The 9,563-nt window shown below is 32.1% G+C and overlaps 1 pseudogene; it reads right to left on the bottom strand.

Moving 5' to 3' along the window:
* Window positions 1–8,673: 8,673 nt before the first annotated feature.
* Window positions 8,674–8,792, bottom strand: LOC118600718 (annotated as a pseudogene).
* Window positions 8,793–9,563: the final 771 nt, after the last annotated feature.

Here is a 9,563-nt window from a genome sequence, read left to right as displayed (position 1 = left end):
TATCCAATTCAATGACAGCTCTGGCATGCTGCACGCATGCACTGTGTGTGTGTGTGTGTGTGTTGCGGGGAGAGTAGAGGGAAATGGTGAAGGGCTCAAAAGAGGTACAAGATACCACCAACACTTCTGCCCACGAGAAAGCCTCACCTCCAATCTTTGTTCCCAAAAACTCATTGTCCCTCTGTAAGTCCCTGGTGCCCTCTGAGCAGCCTACCTGACACTGATGCTCAGAGCGAGCTAGTCCATCATCGCAGAAGTCTGTTCATGTACACAGCCCCTTAAGAGGCATCTGCACCTGCCGTCTGCCGCTGCCACAGCTCCTGTCCCATTCAGTTGCTTGGGACTGGGCACCTGGCATCTCCACCCTCTCTTACCTTTCACTTTTGCAGATTAATTAATTTTTTATCTCCCTAGTTTTGTGTTTCTGTTCATCTATATTCCATGCAACTCTGCTTGCTGTTTACTCTGTGTTTCTGTCACAATTTTGATTTGACCACAAGAGGTATGAACAAAGCTTCTATCATTTATACCATTTTTAGGCGACCCATCTCTAACATTGTATATTGAACATATCATCGGTTTCAGTCTTTCCTCTTTCGTAATACATATAGTTAAGATGATATATCATTTTCTTTTTTATAGCTTCTGTTATAGTCAGTTTTAAAATGTTATATTTTTATAATTCGGTTTAATTTTTTTTTAATTTTCATAATTTATGCCTAAGTTAATTAGTAGTGTTTCTTAATTTCCCCCAAATTGGAGATGTTTAGGTTCATGGTAGCTCCCTTGAAGGGAGGTGTGTGCGTGTGAGTGTGTGTGTGTGTGTGTGTGTGTGTGTGTGTGTGTGTGTGTTTCCCTACTTGAATTCATGAGGCTTCTGGAATCTGAGACTGGATGCTGTCTATTGTCTTGGAGAAATTATCAAACAGTGTCTTCAAATTTTGCTCTTGCCTCTCCTATGTCTCTCTGCTGGTCTCCAAATTAACTATTTTTAATTTTTCACTGTGCCACCTGTGTCTGTTAAGATCTTTTATGAATTGTCTCTTCATTTTTTCTTCAAGCTATAGTGAAAAGTTTTGTCCTTATCTCCCAGTTCACCAATCCTGTTTTTAGCTATGCCTAATCTACTGTTAAATTTAACTATTTTACCTTAATTTTATTTATTGTATTTTTACATTATAGAATTTCCATTGAGTATCTTTTCTCATAGATTGCCATATCTGGAGAAATTACTCATCATCATCTTGAATAATTATCAAAATACTTAAAGTCTTTGATTACTCAAATTACTAAATCCCTTATATATATTTCTACTGCTTTTGTTTTTTTCACTTAGGTTTTGATCATTTAGTTCTGTTTTTATATTTCTCATATGATTTTATTGAATCCTTGACTTTGTATATACAAACTTATTGGACTGATTTTGAGATGTCTGGTATTATTTCTAACAGAAAAGATTTCTTTTTTGTTCATGATAGGAAATTCAAATAGTTCTTATAAATTTAACATAGTATGGGATTTAGATAGTTTGAGGCTGAGCTTCTTTTTTCATGAGAGTTGGCGAATTTCTGCTTTTGGACTAACTTCTTTGGTAACAGTGTTTCTAAAGTCCTTTCTAGAAATACGCATGTATAAAGGTCCCTCTTTTTCAATCTCTGAAATCCAAATTTAGTCATCAAGTTTAATAAAAGTACTTAAATCTATACTTACCTTCTGGTCTCTTAGTTATTGTATTTCTTTGTTTATTTGATTCTAACTCTATACAATACCAATAACAAATCAGAAAATGCCTCAAAGTAAAAATCATTGATAAAATTTCAACCTCATTTAGAAGCATTTAGTTTTCACTGGGATTTGAGCTCTTATATATGGATCGCTTGTTTGCTCATTGATTACTTGTAACAGGTGTTGATTGTTTATTTGTTTGTCTTAAAGTTTGTTCAACTTCCTTAGCTTTTGTTAGTGGATGAATTGGTTCTACAACAAATAATTCTGCCATTACTATAAGTGAGAATTTTTATATGCAAATTACAATAGTGGAAAATAGGAGCATATATGTGAATGTGTATATACATATGTATATATTTAAATTTTAATTATCAAAAGGAGGCTTATTTCCTTAATTGTAAAACTATTGAAGGAATTTTCATTGCAACTATAACATAATAAGGTTTGAAACATACTAATATTTTAAAAGCAGTTTCATATGAATTGACTCATCTCCAAAAAATCATATAGCTCTCAATTTTAAGAGAGCCAATTAGAAGTCAGATTTTCTGACTTCAGACCCAGGCTTTGAACCACTCAAAACATTTTTATAATACAAACTCAAGTTTGCAAAATATTTTCTAGGGACTTTTTGGTTAATTGAGCAGCTATTCTTCTCTATTCAGGAAATTATTGTAATATTTCCTGGGTAATTGTATGAAAAGTCATATTTCAATATTTCCCTGTACGTGACTATGACAGAATAACATTTCAGGGGTCTACTTACTAAAAAGCTACTGAAGAAGTAAAGTCCTCTTTTAACAGTATTTATATAATTTTACTTTTACCTTCTCTTCTTGCCTGAAAAATATGTAGCTTCATATCCTATAGACTGTTGAATTCTCATCTTTATATATAGCAAATTACAGAACTGATTTGGAGCCAAATTCTAACACACACACACACACACACACACACACACACACACACACAGAAAGAGAGAGAGAGAGAGAGAGAGTAATAATAAAACATATTTCTAGCCAATCTTAAAACTTATAACTGAGTCTTCCATCTCTCCCCAACCCACCACTACTGCCATTTTAGGAAAGTAAGTTTGTGGTGAATTATGGAACCATGACTCAAAAATAAGAAATAAGACATAATTTTCTTTTTTATTACTGCGTTCTAGAATCTATTTTTAATTACCCTCAGATTGTAAAAACAGGTGTCAAAATCCAAATAATTTAAGATAGTTAATAAGAAAAGTCATACAATGTATGAGGATAATTTACTTTTAAGCAAACTTTCATAGAAAGTGCAAAATATCACAATCACAATATAGCATTTTGTTTTATGTGTAAAAGCCTTTGAAATCTAAAGCGTGAATAAAAAGAAAAATCAGAGTATGTAATGTATCTTCTGGTCTTTGTATTTTATTGAGCATTTTAAAACTTTCTTGTAGATGCTTTTTAAAGTAATATTTTTCTATCTTCTCTTTGAATTATATAGAATTCAAATTAAGAATTCTTCTTTTATTTTCAAAATATAAAGATAATCAAATTTCCATTATAAATAGTCTCCTAAAGTATATGGAATTACTATAGCTGGACAGTAAATTTGACTTTATGAACATGATATATTAATTGCTTATGCATAACTTATGTAAAAACTTTCATTTCGATTACTTTAAAAATGAGCAAAATTATAACAAAACTTTTTGTGCTATCAGTTCTGTTTTGCTCTGAATCTTTTGGATAATTTTTGTATATTGATGTAGATTTTAATCATTTTCATTTTTATTAAGATTAAATTCTCTTAATTTATCCTTGCTATTCCTGTCAATTATGTTAGAAAGACTAAAAGTGGAATACTGAGGAACAAAATAACTAAGATCCTTTAAAAAGAATCTCCTCTACAAAACTAAAAATCAGAAGTATAGAGCATTTTAACACAAACAAAACTCTAAATATATGTTATTGTGTGAAATAAGGATTAAATGTGGAAGACTTTATAACCAACTGTGTGTAAATAGAGATTTGCAATCAAAATACAGTACCATTCAGTCACGTATTAACTAGATATTAACACCAGATTGAGTGCTAGCATCTTAATAAAGAACCTCAAATAATTAGTTTATTTCTGATTCTTTCTGTGTTGGTTATTAAACTAATTGCAATATTATTCACCTTTAAGATATTATTCACTCTTTAAGTATTTTTCTTATGGAAAGTATTCTTATTTTATAGAATCAAAATACAATTAAACTCCAATTGGGTAGAACAAACTTCGTGCCAGAACATACCCATATCAAAGCTTGTTTTCTTTTCTTTTTCACTGTCTTTATATTTTTATGTTAAAAAAATGAATCTATATATTTTAACCACCATGTATAAGCTGCACTTTATTTAGCATTATTAATGGACTAGTTTAATATTAACTGGAATTTGGAGGATGCATGAAAATTTTATTTTAAATATTGAAAAAGCAAGTTTGGTAATCATTACTCATTATTTTGATTACATTTTATGTACTTGCTTATTTAAATAGTTTCTAATTACAAAACGACATGGCAAAATTACTTTATATATCTTTTACCCTTTCTAGTGCCTTGATTGATTACATTCCCTCACCACCTAAGGACTATAATTAATATTAGCACATTTTTAATTCTAAAGGATATTTGAACATTTTATTGTCTTATTTTTTATGATTTACATACAGATACACATATATTTGTATGGAGGACATTTCATTAAAACTTACTACTAATGCAAACTTGATTGTCTTTCTAATTTAGCTTGGCGTTTTTGTGAGGGATTAAATAAAGATGCAGATACCAAAAATAACTTCATAACTTAAACACAACAGGAAACTACATATTTAGATCAAACTGTTTTTCACTGAAAGGGAGAATACGTTCATTTTGCAGAGAATAAAAAGGGAGAGTAAGACACATAGCATAAGTTGAAGAATATATGATAAACCATCTGGTTTGACGTTATAAATACATGGTAAGTTCCATATGTAGTTCTCAATATTGGTACAACGCGAAAGTAATAAATGAGTACTTTACCCACTTAAACATCATGCAGCTAACGCAAACTTACCTCGTTGATAATTGATTAATATTGTCAACCTGTGTGTTCCCTATACACAAGGCAAATGTCAAAGAAATCTGATACACTAGACCATACTCTTACCAAAACAATTCTTAGGTAGAAGGTAACTGATAGGGTAGGTCTCTAAGAGTTAGCTGTGGTGACACTGAGAGGGCAAAATTATGAAGAAAGAAATATACCCAGTTTGTAGAACAATGTTTTGCATAATTCAAAGAAACATTGTGCTAGCTTTCATCTACAAATATCTAAAAAGGAAAATAGAATCAAAGAATCTGGAAGTCCACAAATATGTAATTCTGACAACAATCACATATCGTACTAATTCGTTAATTTATTTAACAAATATAATTTTACTTCCAGGTTTTAAGCATGATGTTTTCTGAGGAGAAAGTAAAAAAAAATAAAATATGTACTTTAAGATGCTTAAAGAAGCCAGATTTTTGTTTAATATATACAGACAATGGGAAATGAAAGTTAAGTAACCCTGGGAAACTTATGGAGTCACATGAAAAATATTAAGAAGAGCTTATTGCCCACTGTTTATTACCAAAGCAGAAGAAAAAAGAAAAGGACAATAGTCACTTCTCTTTAACCTAATAAAAAATAATCTTAGAGAAGAATTCGATGATTGCCTTTTTATAACAATAGTTGCCCAATTGGATGAACTCACTGGTGTAAAATTAAGATCCTTTTCATTAAGAGATATAGAAACATTTGCATTTGTAACAATAATGACTAGTTATCCGATGATATTGCCAATATTTTCTTAGTAAACAATAAAATAGTGGTTAATGTGACTTAATATTTTTGCTAGTTATCAGAGGCACACAGATTCTTGCGTAATTAGCATTGCTAGATTTTACATACATTTGTTTATTAGGTATGTGAACTGAGTAATGTACATGTACAATAACATCTTTATTTTCATGTATATATTCGTTCATTCAACAAACATTATCAAGCACCTATTTTTCCCCAATATCTGATATTGTGAAATATCAGAAGATAAATCAGAATCATTGCCTCGTGGATATATTTTGAAGACAGAGTCATCGGAATTCTCTGACAGACTGAATGTGAATTGTGAAAGGAGAAAAGAGTCAAAAAATGACTCTAATATGTTTTTCCTCAGCAAAATTATCATGGACTCATGAGAACAAATTTAGAAAAAATAATTTATTTGAGTGAAAATGAAATACAGAACAATTTCCAAAGGACACGAGAACTAAACCTTTGGCACAACCTCAGGAGGTTCTCATAGGAACAAAAACAAGTAAATGAAAAAAATTAGAATGAGGAACAAAATGTAAATTTAAAATCTATAAAAAGTAAGAGAAAAGTGATAGTAGCAATAGAGGAAAAAATAAGCTAAGAGAAAACCTAACAAGGAGAAAAAGAGAAGGTAAGATAAAATAACCACTCAATTCAACAAAAGGAGAAAGTTATACTGTGGTCTTAGATACACAACGGCCCACAAGCATGTCAAACTTGAAGCAAAGGATGTTCTAAAATCAGATGGTTCAGCTGTATTCGCAACTAGAGAAGTAGCATCAGTGAGAATGACAGAGGGGTCCCATTTAGAACCTGAGCCTTGGGAATAAAAAGTCACTAAAATGGAAGAAAGCAGTGCAGTGAGAAGAGACAGACTTTGTAACCACATAATAATAGGCATGAAATAATGCAAAGTAATATCTCAAGGTAATACACTGTGTGTGCTATGGAGATAAGTATGTCAATGAGGAAAATATTTTGATTTTCTAATTCTGTCCAAAAATAATTATAAGATTGCTTACTTTGCCCATTAATACAGAAGACTGGACTTGTAAGGACAACAGATACATTTGACAGAGTAAAATTTTTAAAATATTAGTTGATATTTTATTCCTAAAATTGCCTCCTTTTTTTGCCCCTTTTCATCATTTCATTCAATTAAGTAGTTTTGATGTCATTATCTCAGGATAGAGGATAAGAGTTAGATGGAAAACACAAAATACTCTGTAAGTCTTTACTAATTTTTGTTTCCAAAATACTAAAATCCTTAAAAAAAATCAAAAAACTTCTTACATATTTGTTTTGGAAAGTGAGGTTTGTAGATTTTGTATTTCCTCTGGAGCAGTGTTTCTTACCTGGGGGCAATTTTGCCCCCTCCCTCATCCCATTCAGAATATTTGGTAAAATCTGAAGACATTTTTTTGATTGTCACCATGAAGCTGGGGTGATACTGGCATCCAGTGGGGAGAAATCAGGGGTGTTGTTAAATATCCTGCAATATACAGGACAACCTCCTCTACAACTCCTAACTAAGAATCATCCAGCCCAAAATATCAAGGTTGCTGAATTTGGGAAACCCTGCTCTAGAGAGGTTGAAGAATGATTCTCTTAGTTTCAAAGGAAGACAAGAAAATAAGTGTGAGTAAAAAGAGTACAAAGAGAGTGGTGGATTATGAAGGAAGGAATGCACTTCCCTGGTAGAGCCGCGGGTGTCGTGAGGACATCTTGTCTCACAAGCTGACACCTAGAGTCACAGCACGGCCACAGTGAAGGAAAGATTATGTATTGTGTTCAGGACAATTGGGTCTGAGCCTGACATAAATAATGGTGCTCTCATATGTCAGGGAAGCTATAGAATGATCTCATGCCTCTGGGCACAGAAAAGATGGAGAGAGGTGACAGGAGCTGAAAATGTTAGGCAAAGGACAGAGAAGGGTATCTGAGTAAAGAACCTTATGAAGAATTTTAAACAGAGGCCAGGGAGTGCCTTTTATTCTGCCAATTCTTCAACAAAGTTGGGCTTCAAGTGGAAACAGAAAGCCAATCCCTGGAACAGAACAAACTATGTGTTAAGTGCAAAGAGGGTGCTGTTTTTTCAGGAAGACAGTTAAGTTTAGCAAAAAAGCTTAAGTAGAAATAAGCCTAAAATACTTCAATTTCAGATGATTACACTTGAGCAAGGGACTTTGCCATGCATGTGAAACATAGTTAAAATTTCTGAAGCTAAATTTAAATACATCAGATTAGAGGATAGAAAAATTCTTCACTTTTCCCAAGTACAGGATTTAAATATAGGACTATGTTTTTCATGAACAGAGACAACACTTTAGTGGTTACTAGAGGGAAGAGGGGGAAGAGGAGAGGTAAGTAACAGTAAAGGGGATCAAATATATGGTGACAGAGGAAATTAAACTTTGGGTGGTGAACAAACAATGCAATATACACATGACGTCTTTTTGAATTGTACACTTAAAACCCATATAATTTTATTAACAAATATCACAATAAATTCAATATTAAAAAATATATTGAACTATGGATGAAACTATGAATAAATTTAAAGTCTGGGTAGGTTTGTTGCTATTGTTTGTTGCTTTGTTTTAATTGTTTTTTTTGTTGTTGTTGCTTGTTTGTTTGCTTGGACATTTTAACTCAGGCAGCTGGGATTGAAAACACCGATGGAATACCATTTTGTAAACTTGTAGTCATTTATTATGATTCTACCCTGAAGATTTCTGGCAGAGCTTGGAGGAATGGCAGTAGAATAGTTTTTGTCTAAATAACCTGACCTCCTTATGACTCTGTAAGGATATTAATGTCATAACTCTTTCAAAGGCACTATTTAAACGTTTTTTTTTTAATATCAGATTCATCAAAAGTGATGTTATGCACTTACAGTATAATAACTAAATTTGCTTTAAAAAAATTATTTTAATGTATTTATCTATCTATCTATCTATCTATCTATCTATCTATCTATCTATCTATTTATTTATTTGGACAAGGCAACCCTTGGTTGACCTCACAGATCGCAAGGACCTTGTCAGCCTACAATTCCTTATTTTTTTAGTTTTTACACCTACAACACCTGGTCTTCCTAGGTGGTCTCCTATCCAAGTACTAACCAGGCCCGACTCTGCTTAGCTTTCGAGATCAGATGGGGTCAGTCTTGTTCAGGGTAATATGGCCATAAATTTAATAACTAAATTTACTAAGCACTATGTATATGTCAGCCATTATACTAAGATTTTGCATGTGTTCTCTCATTTAATACTTGCAACAACACTATAAAGTAAGGGAGCTCATACTAGTATTCCCATTTTTTTTAACATGAAGGAGCTAATGTGTAGAATTGTGAAGTAAGAAAAAGTATCACAAGGCTAAGAGTGGAGAAATTAGTATTCAAACCAAAGCAGTCTGTTTTCAGAGTGCATCGCAGTGGTTTAGAGCCACCTTTATTCCAGGATGAAAAGTTCCTAGAAGCTGCCAAATAACACTTCCACTTTACATCCTTGACTAGGACATAATACCACCTGCAAGGAGACAGAGAAATGAAATCTTTATTGTGGAAACTCATGTACCCATCTAAATATCTAATGCTATGAAAAAAGAGAAATCAGATTTGAGACAACTGGAAGTCTGTGCCCCTGGCTAATTAGAATGAATATTTATTGTATCTCTTGTGTATAACATTAGCTTCATCTTGCCTTCCTAGTACAAGCATCAAAATTGATGAACTTGTCTAGATGATCTATAGGTTCTATACCATATTCTATACCTGAATCCTATGCCATATTTTCTATGTGCTATTTGTTTGATATTGAAATAATTCATCTATGAAAATAATTGTAAAATCAAAAAATTAAACATTTTGTTACCAAAATATGTTCTATATCTATTCTTGAGAGGCTTCTTTAAAAATGCCTGATGCATAATTGTAAGATAAACATCAACTTTTAGGTAAAA

This window comes from Rousettus aegyptiacus, unplaced genomic scaffold, assembly GCF_014176215.1.
Source record: "Rousettus aegyptiacus isolate mRouAeg1 unplaced genomic scaffold, mRouAeg1.p scaffold_m13_p_3, whole genome shotgun sequence".
Taxonomy (NCBI): Eukaryota; Metazoa; Chordata; class Mammalia; order Chiroptera; family Pteropodidae; genus Rousettus; species Rousettus aegyptiacus.
The sequence above is the reverse complement of the archived record's forward strand: the minus strand, read 5'-3'. Positions and strand labels throughout refer to the sequence as shown.